The following is a 27,800-nucleotide window of genomic DNA, read 5'->3' on the forward strand; positions in this document are numbered from 1 at the left end:
TCAGTTAACCCTGATAACAAACCATGTTGTACACATTTTATAGAACCCCCCAGCACAGAGGCACTCTATAAACAATTTGCAGAAACAGTATGCTAAAACCCATCCAGCTGATCCTAGGAAAGTTCTTTCACTTTGTTTATCGATTAACGGGAAGAGCTGTCAGTTCTCTGGGTAGCTTTCCTTGAGTCTTCAAACCCCTCTAAAGGGTTCCCATAGTCCTCTGGGGAACTGGCTCACCAAGCCAACCTTAATCAGCTGTATAAGCATGGTCTCATAGTTTCAGCTTAGAATCCCAAGTGCAGGAATTGTGCCATGTTTACCTTTGAAAGCAATCAAATATTTGATGAATGAACAAAATCCATTATTAGACTTTCATTATTCATTACCCACTAACAAGCTTTCCTCTTTTATAACCAAAGAGCACAAGTTCTTAAAGCAGAATAATAAGGTTCTCATTAATATTTTTCTTAAATACATTAAAAGAGGCTACTTTGGGGGTTTTTGTTTTAAAAATTAAATCATAATTCTCCATCTCACACAGTAATAGTGACTTTATATTCCCTTTTTCATTCCAACTTTCTCTTAAAAAAAGCAATAAAAGTACATGTGTCCACAGAACTTTTGATATATCTGTATGAGGGCATGCCATCAGATAATATTCATTTCACAGGCATATGAATCACTTGAGAGATTTAATCTAGGATTGTGATACCCAACATGGTAGCCATTAGTCACATGTGGCTATTTAATTAAAATTAAGTAAAATAAAAAATTTAATACCTCAGTCATACTAGCCACATTTCAAGCATCCAATAGCCACATGTGGCTAGTATTGGACAGTGCAGATAAAGAACAGTTCGATCGTCGCAGATAAAGAGCAGTTCGATCGTCACAGATAGCTCTATTAGGCAGTGCTGATCTAAAGCTAAACGCACATAAGTAAAAATATTAAGAATCCCATTTTTCCCATTCATCAGTAAGCCACTCCCTTTTAATCAACTCTAATAGCTTCAAGTACAATAATATGCATAAACATGAACCTAGGGACTCTATCCTTGATTCTCACAAAGACAACAGATTTTTCTTAGAAAAGATAGGGTGAGAGAGTCCCGTAGCAATCTAAGGCTTTATTCTTCCATTCTTTCAGCAATTTATACAACTTGACATGAGAGAAAAAGAGCAAGAAAGTATTTTTCTCCACTATACCTTTTATCCAAGTCACATCTGCCAAGATTTAAAATCACAGGCTCCATTACCTTACACCGTCAGCACTCTTCCTCTGTAAATTCCCCCTTCCACACAGCGCTCCTCTGACTCCCTCAACGTATTAAGCCATCACTCTAAAATCAGGGTCTAGAGTCTCTGGCAGATAGGCTGTATGTAATGACAGTCAGGATAAAATCATAAGCCTATCTCTCAGAGGATTTTTCCAGTTCCATGTAATTGCTGTGTGGGTATGTAGGAGGTTGCACATTTTTCTTCATAATAAAAACAAAACCCCAGTTTCTGCAAAGTTGATAAGTTACCTCTGTATTTATAACACAAGATGACAGGCAGAATTCTGTTTTTCTGCAAAACTAGAGCTTTTACGGGCACATGTTTTCAATCACTTATTTCTCAAGAACAATTTAAATATATCCAAGCATTCCCTGAACACTTAGCTAGTTTCATCTGCCACTTGTGTTGATTATCACAGGCTGCTCATACACGGGAAAAGAGGCAAAAAGAGGTGAGAACTCATGGCTTTGGGCAGGGATATTATATAAAATTCTCCTTAAAACCTGAATTATAAATGTTTTTCTATAATACAACACTGCAGCATGGCTTTAAAATATTCAGGAAGACCTTTTTCTGAGTGATGATATGGGGGGAGCGTGTAGCCAGGGATTTAATGCACTGGAAGAATGGCGGTCACGTAACACCAAAACCCTTTTCATACAGACTTGGGGGAAGTGGGGAAGGCCAGATAAACTTGCTCAGTAATTATTATTCTGACTTTTTGGTTATCATTCCATTACCAGAATAGAGAAGGGGGAAAAACAAAAACACAAAAAAACCTCGAGTGTATGCACGAGTTGCATTTCTCTGGAACACTTCTTGTCACCTTGGGAATCCCAAGTATCAGTGATCTCTGAGGGGAAAGGTCAGCCACCTGCCATGCCAGGAGGCCAAATGTGAGCAACTATTCCTTTACATCTGAAGAGCTTCCAAATCTGAGAAAGCAAGCAAAAGCAGGCTGGTGTTCTGTAAAACATATTCTCCCTGCAGAACTCTGGCTTAAATGCAAAGGATTCCATAAAAAACGTTTCCAGAAGGACTTTTAAATGAACCAAAAGCAAAACAAAAACCTGTTGCCAAGGAGTCAACTCCGACTCACAGCAACCTTATAGGACAGAGTAGAACTGCCCCATAGGGTTTCCAGGAACAGCTAGTGGATTTGAACTGCCGACTTTTGGTTAGCAGCTGAGCTCTTAACTACTGTACCACCAGGGCTTGAAAGGAACAAGAAGGGGCAATTCAAGAACCAGTACATAAAGTTATACGGATGAGGGAAAGACAGGGAACTAAGGAGAAGGACTGAAGAGTAGTCTGAAAGAAAATGTTAGATCTTTAGGCATGAAAATCAGAACTATGGGTAAAAAGGAAAGAGAGACTGTGAAATATAACATGTATGTTTAAACGGGTCCTTGTAAGAAAAGAAAGTACTCCACCAGGATAAAAGGAAAAGAAAGAATTATGCCACCTAAGTTCCCCATTGGGGTGTGAAAAATTTTACCAATTTAGAAGTGAGAGAGTACCCTTTCCTTATTCACATCCAGTTCAGATTAGGAATTGCAAACTGAGAACACGATAACCCAGGAAAAAGAGACAGGTAAATAAAACAGCAGGAGAAAATTACTTTCCCATTAATATGAGTCAGGAGCCCTGGTGGCGGAGTGGTTAAGCACTCAGCTGCTAACCAAAAGGTCAGCAATTCGAATCTACCATCTGCTCCTTGGAAACGCTATGGGGGCAGTTCTACTCTGTCTTGTAGGGGTCGCTATGAGTCAGAATTAACTGGATGGGAACAGGTTTGGTTTTGGTGGTTTAACATGGGTCAATCCTGCAGGAAGATGTGTCAAGGAAACATTACTGTGTATTTTCTACAAATGCTAAATACAGGTCAAATTTTCCCATGGCTCAACCACCTGGGTGGAGGCCCAGAGAAGGGAAGAAGCAAAGCATGTAAAACGAAGAATGAAAATTTGAAAACTCTTCATAGAACAATTATAAGCACCAAGACATAGAAATGCTAAAAATGGAAAAACAAAATCTCTAGAAACAAATTTCCTGAGCTTTTAAAATCATTTGTGTTTTTTTTTTAACTTACAAAAAAGCTAACAGAATTCATCCAGGAAGAAAAACAAATACTGGGGGTGAAGGAGAAGACAAGAAGAGAGAGCAACAAACAACCTGTAAGAAGCTCTGCTCCTGTCAAATAACTCTTACACATAGAGGCACTTCCAAACCAAACCAAATATGGGTTTTATATAAAAGGAATAAATAACAAGGACCTTACAGATCCTTATTGATATACTAAATTATTTATAGTAACCAGGAAGTCTTTTTTTCTTCGTATTTTTGTCTGGTGCTTTGAAAATAAGGTTTTAGAAGCCACATCTTCTACCTACTCATCTTAAAAGGTAAGACAGCTAGTTCTTCAATTTAACCAAGCTTTAATTTCTACAGTAAATATTTTACTTTAGAATATCTAACTAACATTGTGGCAAAAGTGCAAATATTTGCTTAGCTTAATCATTCTCTGTATATTATTTTATTTTCCCTGTAAATACAAAATGTGAAGTTAAATCTAAAACCATTAATGCCTACATTTGGGCCCAGATGCAAATGTGCTACTAAACATTTCAACAAAACTACATCACAGGCCTTCTATTAAATCAAGAAAATAAAATGGAATTTATCTTTAATACTACAGATCACCACTTACAGAAATTATCTGAAGTAGATATTCATAAAGTCACTACTGATATTCACAGATCCCAGTAAAAATAAAGAAGTACAGCCCTTCCTTGGATTTTTCAATGGCAGCCTTGATGAAGTAGGATACGAATGAGAGGCGAAACTGAAACTGAGTCTTTCATACCCTAATATTTATACTTAGAGATTTGGGCAAATAAGGTAACTCAAAGTCTTATTACACTTAGGTTTGAGAAGTTGGCACTTAAGTACAAGAAACTGCATGCCCCAAAAGAATTCTGTATATACTCTCATTTCAGCATTACAAAAGACTGCCCCAGAGACTTCCACCATCCGTCTGTCAGTCTGTTGTACTGTGGTGGTCAGCATGTTGCTATGATGCTAGAAGCTATGTCACTGGTATTTCAAAACTCAGCAGGGTCACTCATGGTGGACAGGTTTCAGCAGTGCTTCCAGACTAAGACAGACTAGGAAGGAAGGCCTGGCAATCTACTTTTAAATGTTAGCTAAAGAAACCTTACAGATCACAACAGAATACAGTCCAACGTAGTGCTGTAAGATGAGCCCCCTAAGTTGGAAGGCACTCAAAATAGACAGTGGCCACAATAACGGACTCAAGCATACCAACGATCATGAACATGGCACAGGGCTGGACAATATTTCGTTCTGTTGAACACGGGGTCACTATGAGTTGGAGCCAAATCAAGGCAACTAACAGCAGTAACAAATGAGACTTCAGGCTTATTTTGATCACAAGTCTCTTTTACTCTGAATCCTAGTCTGTTTTGGCTAAATTACAAAGATTTCTGCCATCCTCACCCCCAGGCTCTTCTCCTGTACTGTAGCTCAGTCATCATGAGATTAAGACTGTTTATTCATGGGTAAAATGGGGACTTGTTCTTTTCCTTATACTACAAACAGCCTATAACAAAGTAGGACTCTGTATTCTTCATAATTTCATCATTAATAATTGCAAGCAACTAAATTACATCTCACTTCCTTTACAACATTTATGGAATGATATAATAAATTCTTCACATTTCAACATAAATCTTGCTATCAACAGCACAGTCTTTGAATTTTCTTCCTAAGTCATGCAACCAGTCTGTGTTCTGTGGAACTATGAAAACAATATGCAAAGTAGGTAGTTTCTTTTTGTTTTTTAAGTGAAATTTTCCTTTGTGCATTCTTTTGTACTGACTTTAATAATCTGTCCAATTGAGTATTACCCAGTATAAACTTTTTCAACATGATTGTGACCATGTGTTGTTTTATATCTTCTGGTTTCTTCCAAGTCAAAATGTCCATTATGTACTAACAATAAGACCAAAGCCTTACAATGTAGGGATAATGAAAATTAATCTTATATGGAAAATAAAGGTAACTGTACTCACTAATGTCTCTGTATCCAGGAATGTGAAGCATAGAATACTTTGGTAATATAACCCAGAATAAAAATTGGACAGTCAAGTAATGACCGAGCTGGTTGGATGGACACAGGAAACCCGGAGTGGAAAGGGAGAGTGTACTGTCATATTATAGGCATTGCAACCAGTGTCACATAACAATATGTGTATAAATTTTTGTATGAGAGATTAACGAGCTGTAAACTTTCACCTAAAGCACAATTTAAAAAAAAAAAATTAATATAATGCCCTGTTTAAAAAAAAGTAACGACTTATATTTCACAGGTACACCAGCCACAATCAGGTTTTTCAACCAAGCCTTTATTACAAATGACAAGTGATCTTTTGCATGCCTTAACTCAATCCAAAGAGCAATCAAGAATCTGAGAGTCTCAGGAAGGTAACAGATTCAAAAGTGGGAAATAAAACTACTCAATGCTATGAATTGGTAGAATGAGTGCTGGCTCTGAGGGCCAAAGACCCTCAATCAGACATTGCGCTCTATTATCTGCCAACTCTGCACCTTTGCTTCTTCACTTTCAAAAAAAAAGATGGATGGAACTCAACTCAAACATCATATTATTATGAATCATCTATCTTCAGTTAGCTAACTTCATAAACCAAATATAACAAATGTTATAAACTGTCAACATTTTAGGTGCCAAATGCCTGTCAAATTAAGAACACCATAGCTAGAATATTAAAGTAGAAGCAGAATATGGGGGTCCACAGAAGCCAAGCAGCATCTCCTACCTTCCCCACCCCACCCCCACCATGTTTTCCAGGTATTCTACAATTCAATACCACACATGTGCCTTCATACCCTAGTTTTTCCGTTTTCATACTATTCCTCTCTCCAGACTCACTGTTTACTTTTTCCCTCTCTGCTTGAGAGTAGCACCAAAGTGCACTATTTAGATCTAACAAGTCTACTTAAGGACTAGAGAAATTAAATTGCTGGACCCTACTAAAGAGGAGTTTCTTAATTTTTTAGTGGGCAGCTTTAATGAGCAGAAATTTCCTTACTCACAGTTGGATGACTGGAAGTCCAAATTCAGGGTACTGACTCTAGAGGCAGACTCACTCTCTGTCAGCTTTGAGGAAAAATCCTTGTCTCGGCTTCTCTAGCTGGCAACCCTTGGAGTTCCAGGGTTTGTAATCTCTCCTCTTGAATCTGTTTTCTTCTGTGCCTAATCTGCTCTTTTATATCTCAAGTGATTGGCTTAAAACACACCCTACACTGACATAGCCTCATTAACATGACAAAGAAAACTGTATTCCCAAATGGGATTATATCCACAGGTATAAGGATCAGAATTTACAACACATATTATGGGGGGGTCACAATTCAATCCATAAAATTGGGGAGGGGAACCTATCCACAAACTTCTGCAGTGACATAACTATCCACTGCAGACTGCCTCAGGGAAAACTATCCACCAGAGTTAGCAGTGATGGTTTTGACAGAATACCAATAAAGGTATAAAACCTAGAAGACATTCATTCCTGGCATAAATTATAAACTGTATCTACCTATTGTCTTTAAAAACACACACACACACACACCCCAACTACCAACTCCCTGGGGCTATACAACCTAATCTTAATTTAAAAAACTTACTCCACAGGCCCTCCTTCAAATCTACGTTAACAATAGTATTTAACAGAGAATAAGCTAGTTTTTTCATTTTTTTACCTTTGGCATTAAAAAATCACATTAGAATGACAAGAGGATGCTAGTAATAAACGACAGGTACTAAATAAAATTTCCATCACAGTAGTACTAAAGGTCACAAGTTAATTTTTTTATGGTTCAAAGAATGCCAAAAGTCTTCATTTTAAAGAATACTTCAGTGACCAAATAAATTTTTAAGCAATCACTCCACCAAGTAACACACTGGGGATATCAAAACTTCATTTTAATTACAGACTAATTTTGCTAGAAGAAGTCAGTATCAAGGCAGTGCCACAAAACAAGAATAATTTCTCACTAAAAAAGTTCCTGTGCATACACAAAAAGCTCCACCTTCCACTCACACAATGGATTTAATGATGAAACGCAGAAGTTGATGAAATTGTTATGTTAGCACTAAGGGTCAGATTTATAGGGAAAAAAAGGAACTTAAAATCAACATTTTTCAAATAAGGATTTAAAAAAAACAAGAAGGATGAATTAAGAGATAAGTTCAAAAGTACTGGGTTAAATAATCAATGTGGCTCCATCAGAAGACCCTCTTAACCAATATAAACAAACAAAAAAAGCCTGATGGCATCCAGCCCTCCCTATTATAAGGTCTTTATATCATAAATATTTTTTCCCGCAACAGCAGTGAACAGGGAGCACAAGTTGGTCACCTTCAGAACTTAAATACCAGAGGTGGATCAGAAACTCCTTTACTAGTCCAGACATTAAGAGTTAACCTCCTGAGTGCCAAATCATAATTCATAGACGCTTTCAATTTAAGCAATCAGTTTCCAATTAAAGACTATACTGGTCCATTTTTTTACTAATCCTCTTCAGATAGCACTTGATCAATTTAAAGAACTACAAATCTAGCTTATTGGCATCTGATTAAATTTTTATCTACAGTTCTATCACTCTAAAATACCAGAATAAATTTTCCATCAATTACTTTTTCAAATGAGTATTACAGAAGTTACAAGAAATTAAACTTAATTAATTACAGACAACCTGGGTTCTATATGTCAATACATAATATTTTAATCTTAGAAGAGGAATTAGAAGATGAAAAAAAAAACCCCACACGAGCACACCAGGTCATCTATTAACAGTAAAAAAAGCAAACCAATTTATTTTTCTATAGTTCCAGATTCAGCACAATCCATTAATGACAAATTAATGTAATAATTTATAAACTATTCTCAGTTAAATCAAATTCATCCACCAAGAACCTGGAAATGGCTTATTTATCAAGAAAATACTAATTTCAACAAGTAATTCCTAGCACTATCGCTGTTGTTGTTATTGTTGTTGTTGTTGTTAAGTGCAATCAGGTAGGTTCCAACTCATAGCGACCCTATGTACAACAGAACGAAACATTGCTTGGTCCTGCGACATCCTCACAATCGTTGCTATGCTTGAGCTCACTGTCGCAGCCACTGTGTCAATCAATCTCATTGAGGGTCTTCCTCTATTTCACTGACCCTCTACTTTACCAAGCATGATATCCTTCTCCAGAGACTGGTTCCTCCAGATAACACGTCCAAAGTAAGTAAGATGAAGTCTCGCCATCCACACTAGTAAGGAGCATTCTGACTGTATTTCTTCCAAGACAGACCTGTTCGTTCTTCTGGCAGTCCATCGTATATTCAACATTCTTCGCCAACATCATAATTCAAAGGTATCAATTCTTCTTCAGTCTTCCTTATTATGAAAATCTAACTTTCACAGGCATATGAAGCAATTGAAATTACCATGGCTTGGGTCAGGTGCACTTCAGTCCTCAAAGTGACAGCTTGGCTTTTGAACACTTTAAAGAGGTCTTTTGTAGCAGATTTGCCCAATGCAATAAGTCATTTTATTTCTCGACTGCTACTTCCATGGGCGTTGATTGTGGATCCAAGTAAAATTAAATCCCTGACAACTTCAATATTTTCTCCGTTTATCATGATGTTGCTTATTGGTCCAGTTGTGAGGATTTTTGTTTTCTTTGTGTTGAGGTATAATCCATACTGAAGGCTGTAGTCTTTGATCTTTATCAGTAAGTGCCTCAAGTCCTCTTCACTTTCAGCAAGCAAAGTTGTGTTATCTGCATATCCCAGGCTGTTAATGAGTCTTCCTCTTCCTGATGCCATTGCTACTAGACAAAGCTTTTGCTTCCTTGTATTCTGGTATTAAATGCTGCAATCAACTTTTAAAAAAGGGAGGGTGCAGATAATGAACACAAACACTCTCCCAGAACCCCTTATTTTAAAACTCAACCCCTGGAAGACGAAACAAAGGATCTTTTGAAAAACTGAAAATTTAAAACAGATTAAAAGATACATTATTGGAAAAAGTCCAATCAAATTTTCTTGTCTCTCAAAATATTTCTATAATATACCTCCAGAGAAATAAGAAATAGATACATTTGGATATGACCAAAACCAAACTTTTCGGGATCACTATATCTTTGTAAGTCAAGCCATCTACCCAAGTCAACCATATTTTAAGTATAAGTGACTGCTTCCTCTCCCTCCACATCCAGTCACAACTGTTGTTTGGAAATCTCTACCAGAAGTCCACTTTTGCTTCAATCTTTCTCATCCATTCCCAACAACTCTAGAGGCTATGGTATATAGCACCGGGTGTGGAATCAAACTAGAGAGTAAAGAACAACGAGCAAAGCAACTCGACCTCTCGGAGCTCTATTTATTCCTGTTAAATGGAAATTTTGATCCTACCTCAAGAGATTATATTGAAGATTAAGTATACAGAGTATTTTAGTGTTAAGCAAAGGAAGGGTAATGTTATCAGATTTGTAAACTAAGGACTACGTCTTTATCTGTATAGCTCATCACAAACCTACCACACACTAAAGTTTTTGCAAACGACTATTAGAGACAAATTCCATATTAAAGCACTGGATGCTAACAAAAATCCAATTGGTTAAAAAGTTAAAAAAAAGAACAAAACAAAGTTCAGGCAAATTCGTTCTTCTTCCCCACCTGCCAAATACCAACCACTTCTTCACTCATCAACTGGGTTGTCTTGGCATGGTCTGGTCACAATCTGATTCTCCTAAAAATACCACAGCACTAAATTAGGCTAAACAGGATTGCTCTGCTAGTTTTCTGATTCCAAAAAAGAGAAAACATTGTTAAGTTCCCGTGATCTCTATCATCTACGGAAATCTAATACAAAATTAAGTATGTATATATATGAAATAAATCAGTACTAATTTTTTCACCTAATGGGTCTGCCTATGGTGTCTGGGCAATCTCCTGCAAACTATCAATATATGTTTATCTACAAGGACAAGATTCACTGAAACAGTTTCATGGACAAATGAAGCAAAAGAAATCTAATCACTTACTGGTAGATACTAAATGTAATCACCAACTTAAATCCAATTTGAAGAAAGCTACCTCAATACTTACAAAACTGTGTGGCCAGATCAGAGGAGATGCTATTACTCTGTCTTGCTAAAAAGCCTACACATTAAGTTTAGATTTTAAGAGGGCTAACTGGACCCTCCCATTGAGAGGAACTTCTAACTACACAACCAAACAAAAAACTCATTGCCATTGACTCACAGTGACCCTATAAGATAGAGGAGAACTGCCCCATAGGCTTTCCAAGGCTGTAAATATTTACAGAAACTGTCACATCTTTCTCCTGCGGAGCCGCTGGTGGGCTCAAACAACCAATCTTTCGGTTAGCAACCGAGCAGCCAAGTGCTTAACCACTGTGCCACCAAGACTCCTTAACTACACAACAGAAGGGGTTTCTGAGAAGTATTTTACATTTGCTATAAGTACATGGCATGGAAGACTTTTTAAATGAAAGTTTCAGTAACAAATATCCCTATTTTCTAAATTTGAAAGCTAAAACCATAATCCCAATAAACAAAGAACAAAATGGTAATTAATGGTCCTAAGGAATCCAAAGAAACATTATTAAAGTGACCTAAATAATGAACACTGACTTTTTTCACTGGTACAGTACTGTTAAGAATTTTTTTTAATGTTCAAAAATGTAACTGATTTAAAGGTGCCAGATGAAGCTAATTTAAATAACCTAAGACTGTGCCTATGACATTCTAGGTGGTACAATTTATACACCAAAGTAAAAAGCTGCCAAGTAAAATCCTACCAGCTGAGGAAGTTAAAAACAAAAACCCCACAGCTTTCGGTGGTTAGAGGAAAGCATCAGAAGTTCTGTTTTGGACATGTTAATTTTTAGATGCTTATCAGACATCCAAGGAGCATTGGTGGAACAGTGGTTAAAGTATTCAGCTGCAAACCGAAGGCTGGTGGCTTAAATACACTGGCTGCTCCACAAGAGAAAGATGTGGCAGTTTGCCTCCGTAAAGATTTACAGCCTTGGAAACCTTATGGAAACCCTGGTGACCTAGTGGTTACAAGTCAGCTGCTAACCAAAAGGTTAGCAGTTCGAATTCACCAGGCGCTCCTGGAAACCCTATGGGGCAGTTCTACTCTGTTCTATAGGGTGGCTATGAGTCAAAATCGACTCAACGGCAATGAGTTTGGTGTTTTTGGTCATTGTGAGCCCTGGTGGCGCACTGGTTAAGAGCCTGGCTGCTAACCAAAAGTCTGACGGTTCAAATCCCCCAGTTGCTCCTTGGAAATCCCTATGCGCCAGTTTTACTCTGTCCTATAGGGTCGCTATGAGTTGGAATCAACTCGACAGCAATGGGTTTTTTTTTTTTAATTATGTGGCAGTTACTTTTCTATGTGCTAGACACTGGTGGAACAAATCAAAAATCACTACCATTCAAGAGTTTACATTCTAATGATAGGTACAAGACAATAAACAATAAAAATAAATATGTAGTTATCAGATGACAAGTACTCTAGGGAAAAAACAGACCAGAGTAAGGGAAATCCGGAGCACAGACCGAGGGTCAAGGTAGGCCTCACTGGGACTTGAATGTGGAGGAGTGGGCCACACAGATACCTGGGGAAACATCTTCAAGGCAGAGAAAACAGCCGGTGCAGAAGGCCCTAGTGATCTTCACAAGAGCAGTTCCCCTGAGGCAACAGGAGCAAACGCCTTAAGATGGGATGGATTTCAGAGAAGAGAGAACTGGAGATCTTAAGCATAGAAAACTCTTGTTGAGAAGTTCTGCTGCAAAAGGGAGCAAAACAATAGACAATAGCTGGCAGGGGAGTAGGGTCACAAAAAAAGGGATTTTGGCTTTGTATTTGTTTTAAGATGTGAGAAAAGCAGTATCTTTGCATGATGTTGGGAATGATCCAGTAGAAAATGAAACAAAAATGATATGAGAGACAGGAAACTACCATTCCAGAAGGCAGGGGATAGAGACTCAGACTGGAGGGTCTGGCCTTGGAGAGGGCCACGTACAACTCATCTATACCCTAGCAGGCAGGAAGGTTGGTAGAGGTGGTGGTGGGACTCTACAGGAGTCCTCTTCTGATTGCTCTGACTTTTCCACTGAAGCAGGAAATAGAGCATGAGGGCAGGAGAGGAAGTATAAAAGGAGAAAGTATGAAAGAGTAACCTAGGAGGGCAAGTGAATGAACTAGGAAAATACAAGTATGATTGCCCAGTAGCCCTTGGGGCCCACTTAAATTTTATGAACCAACTGGGAACCAACACTAAGAAATTCAGCTAATCTGAAAGATAAAGGCTGGCTGCATTTCTGTTAACAAATGAATTCTTTAACACCAGCTGCTTAAAATGGCAAGTATCTAACATATTTTCAATACACAAAATGTAAAAACAATACTCTGGGAAAGTTGCAATTTCTCCAGATAATATGTTGAAAAAGACTACATCCTATTTTCACACCTTATTCATAATTACTTTATTATACCTTGGAAGAAGTCAGCAGTCTCCGAAGAATTTAACAACTATGGGTTGAAGTTAACTCCCTTATGCAGACCTCTGTAAACAAAAGCTGAGTTTGAAAGCCTTAAGCCAATTACATACTGCAACAGTGAAGCATTCAGTTTAGTTACATTCTTACTCACAGAAATCCAAGCTTACACGTAAAAGACTATCTAGGAGTATTCAATTAATCAGCAGGAACTGTCATATAAAAATCTATTCTAATTATATTGTGGTGATGGTTGCACAACTCTGTGAATATACTAAAACCACTGATTTGTATGATTTAAATGGATGAATTGTACAGTACAGGAATTATATCTCAATAAAGCTTTTTTAAAAATCTATTCTAAACTCTTAACCTCAACAGAATAGTTTTTATTATTGTGAAGCAAAAAAAAAAAAAAAATTTTTTTTTTTTTTTTTTTAAGTTTCTTTGTTAAAATTTCACTGGGAAGCACAACTGGACTAAACCAAAGCTAAGAAGTTTCCTGAATACAATCATACACTTCGAGGGACAGAGTAGCAGGGCTAGGGGTGTGGGAACCATGCTTTCACAGGACATCTAGGTCAACTGGCATAACAACACTTATTAAGAAAATGTTCTGCATCCTACATTGGTGAGCGGCGTCTGGGGTCTTAAAAGCTTGCAAGCGGCCATCTAAGATGCATCAATTGCTCCCAACCACCTGGAGTAAAGGAGAATGAAGAACACCAAAGACACAGGAAAGTATTAGCCCAAAAGACAGGGCCACATAAACCAGAGACTTCATCAGCCTGAGACCAGAAGAACTAGATGGTGCCCGGCTACCACCAATTACTGCCCTGACAGGGAACACAACAGAGAGTCCCGCGTGGAGCAGGAGAAAGGTGGGGCACAGAACTCAAATTCTAGTAAGAAGACCAGACTTAATGGTCTGACTGAGACTGGAGGAACCCCGGAAAGCATGGTCCCTGGATTCCCTATCAGCCCAGAACTAAAACAATTTCCGAGGCCAACTCTTCAGACAGGGATTGGACTGAACTGTGGGACATAAAGTGATACTCGTGAGGAGTGTGCCTCTTTGCTTAAGTAGATACAAGAGACTAAACGGGCAGCTTCTGTCCAGAGGTGAGATGAGAAGGCAGAGAGGGTTAGGAGCTGGCTGAATGGACATGGGGAATGAGAGGTGGAAAGGAGGAGTGTGCTGTCACAGTCTGGGCAGAGCAATTAGGGTCACATAACAATGTATGTGCAAATTTTTGTATGGGAAAAAGAAAAAAAAAGAAAAAATTGCACTGGGAAATGGAACAAATACAGTATGTTTTGATGACTTATAAACTATGTAAGGATCTGGAAGTCTTTCAGAATAAAGGGAAGAGTTTGGGTTGGGTTTTGGAGGAGGTGTTCTGGGTTTTTTTTCTCTTTAACTGGCTAAAATATACAGCTTCTAACATTCCTGCTTCATCCCTTTGATGAAAACATACTCAAACCAACTTGACTAAGATGAAAAACAATCTTTTCACTGTAGATAGCTACAAGTAACTCTTACATTCTATCACAGACACTCACAGCATGACTGAATGGCAAACCAATACCTGAACCAAAATAAAAGGATAAAATGTCATAAGTACTAATGCAGATAATATCACATTTCTTAGAGTTATGATACTTCAGAGAAATTTTATACTTCAAACCTAATCAGCAGGCCAAAGAATTCATAAGCTCTGAATTTTCTCCCCGAGATAGGAAAGATGAATTCAATAATTTTACCACACTGAAATTTCAGCTTCTATGTCACAATGTAAAAGTGGGAAATTTCTCCACCTTTAAAATAATATCCCCACAAAGACTAAAAATAAAGGTTATATTCTTCTAAGCAAAGGGATTGGAAGAGTGAACTGACAAAATTAAGGTGTTCATGAAAAGAACAATGGATGTAGAAGTCAGAAAACAGGGCCACTACAAGGCTTAACCCATTGAAAAAAAAACTCATTGTCATCAAGTTGATTCAGACTCATAGTGTAACCCTATAGGACAGATCAGAACTGCCCCACAGGGTTTCCAAAGCTGTAAGTCTTTATGGAAGCAGACTGCCACATCTTTCTCTGGCTGAGCAGCTGGTGGGTTCGAAACACGAACCTTCTGGTTAGCAGCCGAGCGCTTAACCACTGCACCACCAGGGCACTTCCAAAATGGAAACTATGAAAGTAGGTAAGTCAATTAACTTCTTTAGCATTGGCTCTCTTGGTTTGTAACCTGGGAAGTTAGCATCTGCTTTATCTCCACAGTAGGGTACTTGTGAGGACCAAATGTGAGATCAGGGAAGGCTTTTTGGTAGGTGTAAAGCCTTCTGCAAACAGAAGCATAATCATATTTCACTCTTGAAAATCTCAGTCTCTCTGATAAGCTATTGATCACCTTCTACTCTACGTGTACAAAATTTACTCTCCTACATTATTTCTGTAATAGCTGTCTTCAGGTACAAATCAAACTTTTGTAAAAACAAACAAAAACTGAGGGAGGGGGCTTAAGGCAGCTTATTGAACACATACAATATGAAAGAAAATAAATTTTAAAATAGATGAGAGAACTGAGATAACAGCAATAACTAAGACATCTTCAGCACTCATCTATACCAGGTCCTGCTCTAAGAGCTTTCCATTCACCCTCACAGTAGCCCATGATGTGGGAATGATTTACAGAAGAGGACCCTGAGGACGCCCGGGAAAAGGAAGTTTACTTGGGCCACAAAGCTAGTTTGGCAGCAGAGCCTGTACTCTAACTTTACTATATTGTATCTCTTTTCCTCGGGACAAAGGAAAATTACAGGGATGGAGGAGGGGATTTGAAGAAGATGAAACCATGACTGATGTGGTATATAAAATGTACATATATATATCCAAGTTCATTTTATACCTTTGGTTAGATATGGCCAACATTTTATAAGCAAATAGCTCAAAAGAAATTTGCTCAGTTACAAAATTCTAAATCCTTAAGTTAAAAACAAACCAGATGCTCAGGAGGAGGTCAGCTCTTTCTGGTACTAAGACCTGAGAAAAGTTTCTCCTCTGGGTCCTCATAAAGACAGCAGTTTGGCTCAGGAACACCTTTATAAACCATTCAGTACACACAACAGTGCGTTCCACAAGGCTCCATATAGGTCAACGGCCTCACACCAACATAATTCAAGTAAAGCCAATCTGCCAAAAGTAAGAAATCCAAAGTCTTTCTGGTAATTCTAACACAAATGTAGGGTTTACTTTAACAGGAGCTCTTAATGAGAGGTTTATGGATGGGCTTCAGGGAGTCCATAACCCACCTGCAGCTGTAGATATATTTGCCCAAATGTCCCAAACTCTGTTCTGGGGAGAAGGACTATAGTTTCCAACATATTCAAAGAACAAGTCTCTAATAAAGTTAAGGACTCTTGACAAAGGAAATAAGGAGCTGCATAACCATCAGGAGAGCCTACTGAAATAGTCTTCATACCTAAGGCTTTGGGCAGGTATTGAGCAGCAGTCAGGCTGATGTTAAACGCTAATATTAAGTAACTAGTACTGGATAAATGCAGCATCAAAATGCTCTAAATAAGCGAAGCTGGAAAGTAGCTCTAACCCGGTCTTATAATCATTCGAATATTCACTGCTGCAATTATTATTATACACTATAAGCTCCAAAGACAGGATCAAATCTTCCTCATTTCTAAGTGCCTTAACCATTCAATAAATAGTTATTCAGTAAATAAATAAACTAATGCAAATCTATAAATATCTAGCAAATAAGGATCTTGGCAGAAATGAGTGCCTATACCTCTAAAAATTCTAAGTATTTCCTTCCCTCGGATAATGAAATCTTCTTGTAAAACAAAGAACATGAGGAAAACATTTGCATCCAATTGCTAAAAAAATTAATACTACTACATTTCACATGAACCATAACCTAACATCACTGTACCAGAATTATGCCCACTTTTTAAAAGGTCTAATCAGATTACATCATTCCTTTTAAGTTCTATGCCTTTATGCCCTCCCCCTAAAGAATCAAGAATGAAGCACATATAAGTAAAATTCATGGTCCTCATTTCTCCTATCTATGGCAAATAGTAGGGGAAATCAAAATTTCAACATAGCTGACAAGAAATGAGTACTTATAAAAAAATAAAAACATTGACATATGATAAAATATTACTTACCCAATAATAAATGTTTATGCAATAAATGTAAACCTGTTGTCAAAACTGAAGAAAACCTCCCCCCAAAAAACAGACTGCTTTAGCCATTATATTTTTCAGCACTTTTTGTTCTTCCTTTCCACTCAAAGATAAAAACTCAAACTGCTCCTGCCCCAAGTTATAAGTAAATACTAATTGCTACAGTATCTTCCATGAACATCTAGCATTTATTATCATTCAGTATCTTGGGAAAGGCGAACATTTCCATTAGTGAACATTTCCCCTTACCTATTCAATGTGAAAATCACTCTCTGTGGAAAGAGCACAGCCTATGAAAGAAAAGAGACTGCCTGGGTAGATGATCAAAAAATATAAACGTAAAACAAAAACTCTCTTGCATAATTTGCCAGATTAATACAAAAAAAAGACATCAGTAACAACAGCTAAAACCAAAATTGTTCAAAATGTTCAATCTAGATACAGCATTTTAGTCTATTTAATAAATAACTGAGCATGTGCCCCCACCCCCACACAAACCCTCTTCAAATTTTGTGGACAATGTTTCAAACAACTATCCTATATTTTACATTTAATTTATGCAACCTACTCATTTTACTAAGTAAATCCAAAGTAGTATATGAGGCAAAATAAATAAATAAGGTTTAGTAATTTGAGTTTTTCCAAAAGAACTTTTATTATTAAATCTCTGTAACAGAAACAGAGCATTTATACTGGGGAATGGATTTAGGTACTGAAGGACTTTTGTTTTTGTTGTTTTGGTAAAAATCAAAAAAATACAAAAGATTTACCATATAATATTAGATATGTACAAGGCACCAACTACATATATTTTAGATAACTATATATATTTTAAATAACTACATGTCATTTAAAATGATAAATGGTTAGTAAGTAAAACAGCAAAATCATTTTTAAAAAATAAATCAATAGCCTTTCTCCAAGAAAGAACTGACAGAACACCACATTTAAAAAACCTAGCTGTCTGCTTCTATATATAAGCACTCTGGTTGGTTGTGTAAACTATAAACTGGGCCAAATAAGAAATCCTGAAGGCAGTGCAAAGGGAAGTAAGTAATTACAACTGGCATTGTACAAAAAGGCATACAAGTAAAGTTGCTACTGCTGTTGAGGTTCAAAACCAGCAGAGACCTGAATACACCACTGTTTCTAACCAGCTATTTTTAAGTTATCTGGTGAGCTAACAGTAAATACAGCTGTGAACACAGCGGTACACACCATCTGGAGGCTTTTGACTTAAGCAATTTTTCAAATGCACAGTATATTCACTCTTCTTGTTCCTCTGAAGCTCAACAGTTACATATAAACTGACTCTTTTTTAAAACCACAGTTACAAAAGCTAATTCACTCTGTGAAAAACAAGATGTGAGAAACAGATCTAATTGTTCATTTTTAGAACCAAGTGATTATTTCAAATCTTTAGTGGCAGAAATACTTTCAATTTTATAAAGAATTTCCCATATTTACCTATTATAATCTTAAAAAATCTTCACAGGTAATTCTGATTAATACTCTAAAGTTTAAATGTTCTACTTTCAGAAGTGACTCACATCCATTACCTCATTTTATCCCAAAAGCCTGAACACAGATGTCAGATTAATCACATAAAATCTTACCTACAGAATGTGACTGCCATGAACCCTACAGCCTCTTCTAGCTACCCTACTGCTATTCCTTCTCTCATTGACAAGCTTCTCAACATTTTCTTATCATCTACAAACTAGCTTCTACACATCACGAGGCATCTTCCACCTCCTAGGCTACTCTGCTCTCACTAAATGCTCAGAGGTTTAACTGGCTCCTGTTTGAATAAACAGGTTTTACGTAAGTGTGTTCAGTTCTCATTCTCTTACCCACAATCTAGACCATACTAATGACCCCTCTCTTTGAAGCTCTCTTCTCCCTTTATCCCTTTTATACTGCATTAACTTTCAGACCTCCGTCTCTCAAGTCAAGCTTCCCATCCTCAATTTCTTCCTCTTCCACATATATCTCCTATTTATAAGGACACACATAATGTCTGCCTTGTTTGTTTCCATATCCCCAGGCCCAGCTCAAAGTAGAATGACAATATATATTTGTTGAATGACTAAACCAATTTTGTAAGGAAAATTTTTGGAGAATACCATACTCTATGATGTCCTCAAAAAGGACAAATACAACATCTAAGCGTTCCCTTCAGCCAACGTTTCTTTTTCTAGCTATCCCAAAAAGTTTGTCTGGCATTACTTAGTCTTACTAAAGCCATTCTGCTTATTGTCCTGACTCCATTATCCTCAAATGTTAACAGAGTGTCTCCTAATTTCTCCTGCTATAAATTATAAACATTTTATAACTATAAACATTAGCTTAAAAAGGAATAGGAACTTTTAAGGAACTGACCGTTTTCATTTTATTTGGGGGTGTGTTTTAAATTTTTTAACAAATATATTTGATTTTTCCTAAAACTTCAAATATCTTCAAGAAACCCTTATTTGGCTAATTACCTTACCTTATTAACAGAACTTTCAGTAAAGCAACATAAGGCCCAGCAATTCTAGATCTAGGAATGTATACTACGTTTAAAGGGAGCAAAGATTTAACTATACTCAGATGCTCTCTTCAGCACTGCTTATAATTAAAAAAAAAAATCAAAATGTCCATCAGTAGGGGCCTAGTTAAGTAACTAAGACATCTACTCCTCATAAGTACAAACATGGAGAATGAAAGAAGTCAGAAGCAGAATAGTACATGTAGTATAATACTATCTGTATGTATTTTTAAGACATATATTTCCATATGCATAAAAATTTCTGGAAGGATACGCAAGAAACTAGTAATATTGATTACCCAATCCATGAGGGGTGGGAAGGAGCTACTTTTCACTATATACTTGTTTGAATTTTCTTAATAAAAAAAATTTCCATAAAGTAAATAAACTGTTAAAAACTTGTTTTAGAAGCTAGAATTTTGAAATAACAAAGCTTTCCTGAGGAATTTCCATAATAAAGAGTTTTATTATAGTTCTAAATTTATCACTATAGAACCTAAAGATCACTGAGCAAATCCATCACCTTTTGATTACATGGAGTTTTTGTCCAGAGTATTGGCTTCTCTTTTCCAATTACTACGTGTACTTGCATTACCTCACAGTGAGCACCCCTTGTATAAGAATAAACAAATCACAAAATGGTGTTGGTCACAGAGCTGAAAGCAGTGAGAAGGAATGCCCTTTTATAAGGGTTGATTCGTAAAGAATGACAGGTGATCAAGTTTCACAGTTAAAAATGGGATCATTTTATAGAAGAATCCTGATTAAATGGGGGGAAATGCAAAAGAAAATTTCAAATTCGCGTAGAACCCATACTTTACGGAACCATGGAGATTGGATGAACCTCCAGAATTACTGCCGTAAGATATCTTTAAACCTTAAACCAAAAATATCCCTTAAAGTCTTCTTAAAACCATAGCTTAGTTTAACTAGTAAAGAATGTCTGCCTTGAACATTATGCTCTTTTAAGATCTATGTATACGGAATCAAATTGACAAGAGCAACTTGAAAGATTAGACAGAAACCTTGGGGGTGGGGGCAATGAGTTTATGTTAATGAGGGAGGAACAACTCAGAAAAGGAGGGTGAGAATGGCTGCACAACTAGAATATAATCAATGTTATTGAACTGTATGTGCAGAAACTTAAACTGGTGTATGTTTTGCTGTGCATATTCTCAACAACAATAACAAAAAAATATCTCAAAGAAAGAACAGGGGATCAGGATTTGGCTTGGAATTCTGGCTTCACTTCTCATTAGTGAATTGCCTAACCTCTCCAAGCCTCAGTTTCCTCACTTGTACCTTACAGATTTAAACCTGCAAGTATCAAATAATTTATGCAAAGACAGAACAATATTGAGAAAATGAAATCATCCACAATCCCATCAGCCAGAGATTAGCACTGTTAATGTTTGGTATGTATCTTTCTGATCTTTTTCCTGAGCCTCTGTAGGTAAATGTGGGTGTATGCATAATTGGACTCATACTGCATGAAGAGTTTAGCATCTACAGTTTTTTCCATTTAGCTTTACACGATAATTTTTACATCGTGATGATTTCTAATGGCTGCAGAGTATTTTCTTTTATGGATGGGCCATGATTCAAATATCCCCCTTCTACTGTTGGGCACGCAAACTGACAAGTCACTCTCCTTCATTTCTTTTCCATTTCATTTTTTCTTTCCTAGGAAAAGTTTCCTCCTCCTTTGTTTCATCTGTGAGCAAAAAAAATTGTTAACAGTGGCTAATAAATCCTACTGGTAGTGTGAGAAATACATTTTTAACAAGGAAGAGAAAAATAATGGCTTAAAGAATAATGTTGAACTTCCCATATTAACTTCTAAAAACCACTGACATGCCCAGAAGTTATCTTTGGAAGTTTCATAAATCATCACGTTCCCTTTTATTTGTTTTGTCTTCCTCCACTGGAATGTAAGTGCCACGAGAGAAAGGACTTAGTCTTGTTTCTATCTTCAGCAACTAACATAGTACCTAGAACATAATTAGTGCTCACTTTATTAAGTATTCACTATTACGAAGTGCTATGCACGTCCCTAAGCATTTTGCATACCCTCTGAGGTAGGTATTATCATTTTACCCACTTCATGTATAAGGAAACAATCACAAAGAGGTTAAGTAACTTATCCAAGGTCTCACAGTGAATAAGAGGTGAACTAGGATTAGAACTCAGGCAGCCTAGCTATTAATCACCATGCTATGATGAATAAATTGATTAATTATACCAGCATGGCTCCATGCCCTAACGTTAAAAACTGAGTTAGATTAGGTGGATATTTCCTGCTAATTGAATGTCAACATTATTGTTTTACTGCTTTTCATTACAGACATACAAGTAAGTCAACTATACCACGGATTAAACAGATTTTGCAGGACAGGTCTAAAACCCTGATCACCATTAATATTTAGAATCTGAAAATACAGTCTCAATTTAAAAAAAAAAAAACTCACAAACAAAAAAATTGTCTGGATCTAGGCTACTTCCCTGCTTCCTTCTATCTTTTCCTTGGATTCAGCAATCTCTGCTGTCAATCTAAATGTTTTAATTTCTTTTAATTAGAGAAAACATTTTCTAGATGAGTTACTTTGAGATTATCACATTCCTAGAAAATGTTGCACTCTCTTTTCCTCAAGCTGTTGTAAGCAGGATCCATTTCTCCAAGGAGTTAAAAAAAGAATATCTTCCTGACAGGCGGCAGCGTGGGATGAAGAGGTGGAGCACAGGGCATTTTTAGGGCAGTGAAATAATTCTGAATGATACTGTAATGGTAGATACATGGCATTATATATTTGTTAAAACCCGCAGAACTGTACAATACAACAAGTAAACCCTAATGTAAACTATAGACCTTAGATGATAATAATGTATCAATATTCGTTCATCAATTGTAACAAACATACCACAACAATACAAGATGTTAATAATTGGGGGGAGGGGGAGATAATATGGGAACTCCATACTTTCTGCTCAATTTTTCTATAAACCTAAAACTGCTCTAAAAAAAAAGGTCCATTAATTTCTTTAAAATATATATACCTTATAGTGTTATAAAAAAGATTAAATTAGATCCCTAAGGGACTGAATTACTGGGCTGAGGGCTGTGGGGACCATGGTCTCGGGGAACATCTAGCTCAAATGGCATAACATAGTTTATAAAGAAAATGTTCTACATTCTACTTTGGTGAGTAACACCTGGGGTCTTAAAAGCTTGTGAGTGCCATCTAAGATATTCCACTGGTCTGTCGGGAGCAAAGACAAATGAAGAAAACCAAAGACACAAAGGAAAGATTAGTCCAAAGGACTAATGGACTACAACTACCACAGCCTCCACCAGACTGACGCCAGTACAACTAGATGGTGCGTGGCTACCACCAACAACTGCTATGAAAAGGATCACAACAGAGGGTCCTGGACAGAGCTGGAGAAAAACGCAGAACAAAATTCTAACTCACAAAAAAAGACCAGACTTACTGTCCTGACAGAGACTAGAGAAACTCCAAGAGTATGGCCCCCGGACACCCTTTTAGCTCAGTAATGAAGTCACTCTTGAGGTTTACCCTTCAGTCAAATATCAGATGGGCCCATAAAATAAAACAAGACTAAAGTGCACACGAGCCCAGGGGCAAGGACTAGAAGGCAGGAGGGAACAGGAAAGCTGGTAATAGGAAACCCAAGGTTGAGAAGGGAGAATGTTGACATGTTGTGGGGTTGGTAACCAATGTGACAAAACAATATGTGTACCAACTATTTAATGAGAAGCTAGTTTATTCTGCAAACCTTCATCTAAAGTACAACAAAAAAAAAATCAAATTAGATATCTATGTCAATTAAACCATCTAAGCATACATTAGATAATCTATGGGTAGTGTATACCTGGCACATAATTATCAATAAATATTATGAGTGTAAAAAAAAATATGTGTGTGTATACATACACATATACATAACCTATGAAACCAAGCCAGTTGCCATCAAGTCAATTCTAACTCATGACAGCCCCGTGTGTCAGAGTAGACCTGTGCTCCGTAGGGTTTTCAATGGCTGACTTTTCAGAAGCAGATCACCAGGCCTTTTTCCAAGGTGCCTCTGGGCAGACTCGAACCACCACCTTTCAGTTAGTGGCCAAGAGCGTAACCATTTTCGCCACCCAGGGACATCGCAGATAGACAGACTGACTGATCATCTACCACTTGTCTGTCAGTTTGTCATACTATGGTGGCTTTCGTGTTGCTATAATGTTGGAGGCTTTCTGACATGGACTGAACTGTATTCCCCAAAAATATGTTGTCAGCTTGGCTAGGCAGATGATTCCCAGTATTGTGTGGTTGTCTGCCATTTTTGATTTGATGTGATTATCCTATGTGTTGTAAATCCTAACCTCTATGATGGTTAATGAGGCAGGATTAGAGGCAGTTATGTTAATGAGGCAGGACTCAATCTACAGGATTAGGCTGTATCTTGAATCAATCTCTTTTGAGATATAAAAGAGAGAATCAGAGAAGGGTGGGACCTCATACCACCTAGAAAGAAGCACCAGGAACAGAGAGTGTCCTTTGGACCCAGGGTCTCTGTGCTGAGAAGCTCCTAGACCAGGGGAAGATTGATGACCAAGGTCCTTCCCCCAGAACCAACAGAGAAAGCCTTCCCCTGGAGCCGGTGCCCTGAATTTAGACTTCAAGCCTCTTAGACTGTGAGAAAATAAATTTCTGTTTGTTAAAGCCATCCACTTGTGGTATTTCTGTTATAGCAGCACTAGATAACTAAGACACTATGCCACCAGTATTTCAAATTACCAGCAGGGTCACCCATGGTGGACAGGTTTCAGTGGAGCCTCCAGACTAAGACAAATTAGGAAGTAAGGCCTCACAATCCACCTGTGAAAATCAGCCAATGAAAACCCTATGGGTCACAAAAGAATACTGTCCAATACAGTGCTGGAAGATGAGCCCCCTAGTTTGGAAGGCACTCACAAACATGGTGCAGGGCCAGGCAACGTTTTGTTCTGTTACACAATCAGAGTTGCCATGAGTTGGGCCCAACTCAACAGCAACTACCAACAATATATTTATATATATCTCAACCTGAGCCAACCTCCCTCACCCCACCCCAGTCTCTTACACCACGGCCACCAATGCCAGCAGCCCTCACCTATCCCCAGGTTCTTGTATCAGTAAACTGGGCCTCTGAAAAAGGCACCACACTAGCTTTACGTATCATTTTGCTTTTTTGACTTCTCCTCCTTTTAAAAAAGGTAGACAACAGAAGCCTGTGATAGTGATAACAGCTCTGGACAGTATCTCCTCAGCACAAAGGCAGACAGAAAGGTGATCAAACCATTGACAAAACTTGCCATTCACATCACAATCTATTTTACAGCCCTGATAATCTGACCCTGTGACAGGCCTATATTCAAAGACTCAAATCTACTCAATTTTAAAGTAAATACTTTCCAATAACTTGCAGCCAAAAACACACTGTAAAATTTTAAGTTAGCCACATGGGCACCTGAGCAGAGAAATTTCTAAACCCTTCTATTAATCATTCAGCCCATGGCCAAACTGCTGTTAGTCAAGGGCTCTCTTAATCCCGTTGGTACAGTGTAATATTGTAACAGAGGCAAGAGACAAGGGGGAAACATAACATTCCAGCCATGTTATCCACTGATGCTAACATTTGTTGTTTGAATTTAACCAACGAAGCCTAGAGTAGTGAAAAAGAGCTCACGTTTTGTTTTTTAAATACAATATTGGCTTCCTACGTCATTATAAAATAGATGGTTCCTTTGGCTACTCAGACTACACAACAGCAAGCAAAACCCCCTGACCTCGGAAAAGCATGGTAATTGTAATACCTACTGATAAATTACATGGTTTACCAATTTCCTCAAAACCAAAAATAAATCTCTCACAAGTAAACTATTATATGAGTAAACAAAAGCTTGTCTTGTTCTATCGTCTGCTTAAAAGCAAGCATGGTGGTAGTGAGAGAGGGATTAAAAAGCACAGCCAGCCGAGTCCATAAAACCTCCAGTGTAAGATAAAACATCCCTGCAGGAGCAGCCAATGCATTCTGGCCTAACAGCTGTACACAGTTGCACCAATTAAAATGAAAAGCTAGTCTGCATAACACACAAGCAGTTCACTGAACCTCACGGACAAGTTGACTGAGTTCACCATCACACACTCTTCCCTCCCCAAACCTATGATGTAAAAAATAAACTGGCATATAGGTGAAGGTATCTGGGTTTAAAAACATACATACACTTAAGCATTTCAGAAACAAGCACAACCACGTAGACTGGAATATATCCTATAAGCTATAAAAAACACATACACAAAGGAAGTGGTAAAGCTACATTACGTCAGTTCTCGTCCTAATTCATAAATGCAAAACCACAAACAAGACAAAAATCTAAACGGCCTTTTTCTGGAAACCTTCGTCAAGTGAATGAATGTAAGCTAAGTCTTTAAATGTGTTATTGAACAGTACTCGTTGATGCATCACTCTCAACAGCCACCGGGAAAGAGAAAGCGTAATCTTAGTCAATTCTATCATGCACCCAGATCAAATAACATTTCCAGCTCTGCCTGCCAAGCGCCAGAGCCTGCCAGAGTACAATGAGCACTCAAGTGCTCTGGACTCAAAACCACCTTTCACTAGCCCCAGATATCTTTATAAAACAGTTTAAACACTACTAAATTACAGAGTTGGAAAAAAAACAAATACAAGCTCCTAACTGCTGCTCCCACACTATTCTGAAGCTTCTGCTAAGCATCTAAAATGTCTGCCTCGTGTTATTTTACTAAGCAATGTAAATATTCAAAGGAACTGCCTCTTAGAGCCAAATCTGACACAGGCATAAAAATGCAGAGCTGGTTGTGTCTCTGGAAGTAATTGCCCACAGATCAACGGGCTTACATGGGATATTGTTCCCGTCTGTGAAGTTTTAAATCATGTCTACTTTTCAACTTGGAGTTCCAGTATTTAAAAAAAAAAAAAACCGCCAGAACTCAATTTTGGCACAAGATTTTAAGGACTCTGTCAACTCTATCTTCAATTTTTATTTGGTATCTCCATCTTAAAGCACACTCATAATTTCAAAGGGAAAATTCAATCTCCCTTTGACCGCTGTGTTCATTCACATACTTTTTTTTTTTTTAATTTCCATATGGAGGCCTCCAGCCAAACAATGCCCCACGGAGCCCGGTGGCACATGTGCGCCAAAGAAGCTTAAAGGCTGAGAGTAAAACAAAGTAACCCATTACATGAGTTTCTTTCTCAGCAAACAGAAAGTGGTCAAGCAGGTCTCCCCGTTGCTTCAACAGAGAACAAGATTAGAGTAAACACGAAAAGGGGGCAGGGAAGCCACCACCTCACACCAAAAAAAAAAAAAGGTAACAATTTAAACTTAAAAGAAAGCAACCTTCTTCAAGACTATTTCTACATTTTTGCTACTCTGGCCAAAAAAATAAAAATAAAAAACAATTATTTTGGTCCAACAAGCAAATTATATTCGTCACTTAATGTAGCCCAAAATTACTTTATAATCAAGTCTATTAAATTCATTATATTTTTTAATTTACATTTACTCCATAGTAAGCAACGAAGTTCCTAAGAGCGACTGTTGGATTACACATTGCTCATCTTCAATAACTTTCAGAAAAGGAAAAACAAATATGTACATATAAATTTAAAAAAAAAACAGCGTTTTGTCTGTCCCAAAGATGTTAGCTATTCGGTTTATTTAATTGTGATTTCCACAGCTTTAGCAATTAAGAAAGTTGTACGCCCAGGAGAAATGCAATGGGACACAGCACATACCGATGTCTTAGTCCTTATTCCTGGAAAGCCGTCATCATTCTTAGTACTACCTGAGTTCATCTTTCTAGAGTCAGCTTGAATTCTGCCAGTCCACCCACCTCCGACAGCCCCTGCACCCACACTTGCCCAACTTCCTGGCCCGCAACACACTCGCAGCATGAGGCCGCCGGCCAAGGTCTCCCGGACACTTGCCTGCAGCCGGTCAGCGGCAGGAGCTGCCCCCGCGGGCCTTGTTCTCCTCCGGCGCCGGGCCGCCAGGCGCGCAGGGCTCCCGCAAACTCCGGGCCAGCGGGCAGGGGCGGGGCCGCGCGGGAGGGCGG

At 37.8% G+C, this 27,800-nt stretch overlaps 1 protein-coding gene across 1 annotated transcript in view; it reads right to left on the reverse strand.

Moving 5' to 3' along the window:
* RERE (arginine-glutamic acid dipeptide repeats) overlaps window positions 1–20,560 on the reverse strand; it is a 343,169-nt gene extending 322,609 nt beyond the window's left edge. The window contains exon 1 of the mRNA XM_004385134.2: window positions 17,361–20,560. The gene's annotated coding sequence lies outside the window, so the exon portion shown is untranslated. The remainder of the gene's footprint in view (window positions 1–17,360) is intronic.
* Between the last annotated feature and the right edge of the window lie 7,240 nt (window positions 20,561–27,800).

The sequence above is a fragment of the Trichechus manatus genome, unplaced genomic scaffold (assembly GCF_000243295.1).
Source record: "Trichechus manatus latirostris isolate Lorelei unplaced genomic scaffold, TriManLat1.0 scaffold00133, whole genome shotgun sequence".
NCBI lineage: Eukaryota > Metazoa > Chordata > Mammalia > Sirenia > Trichechidae > Trichechus > Trichechus manatus.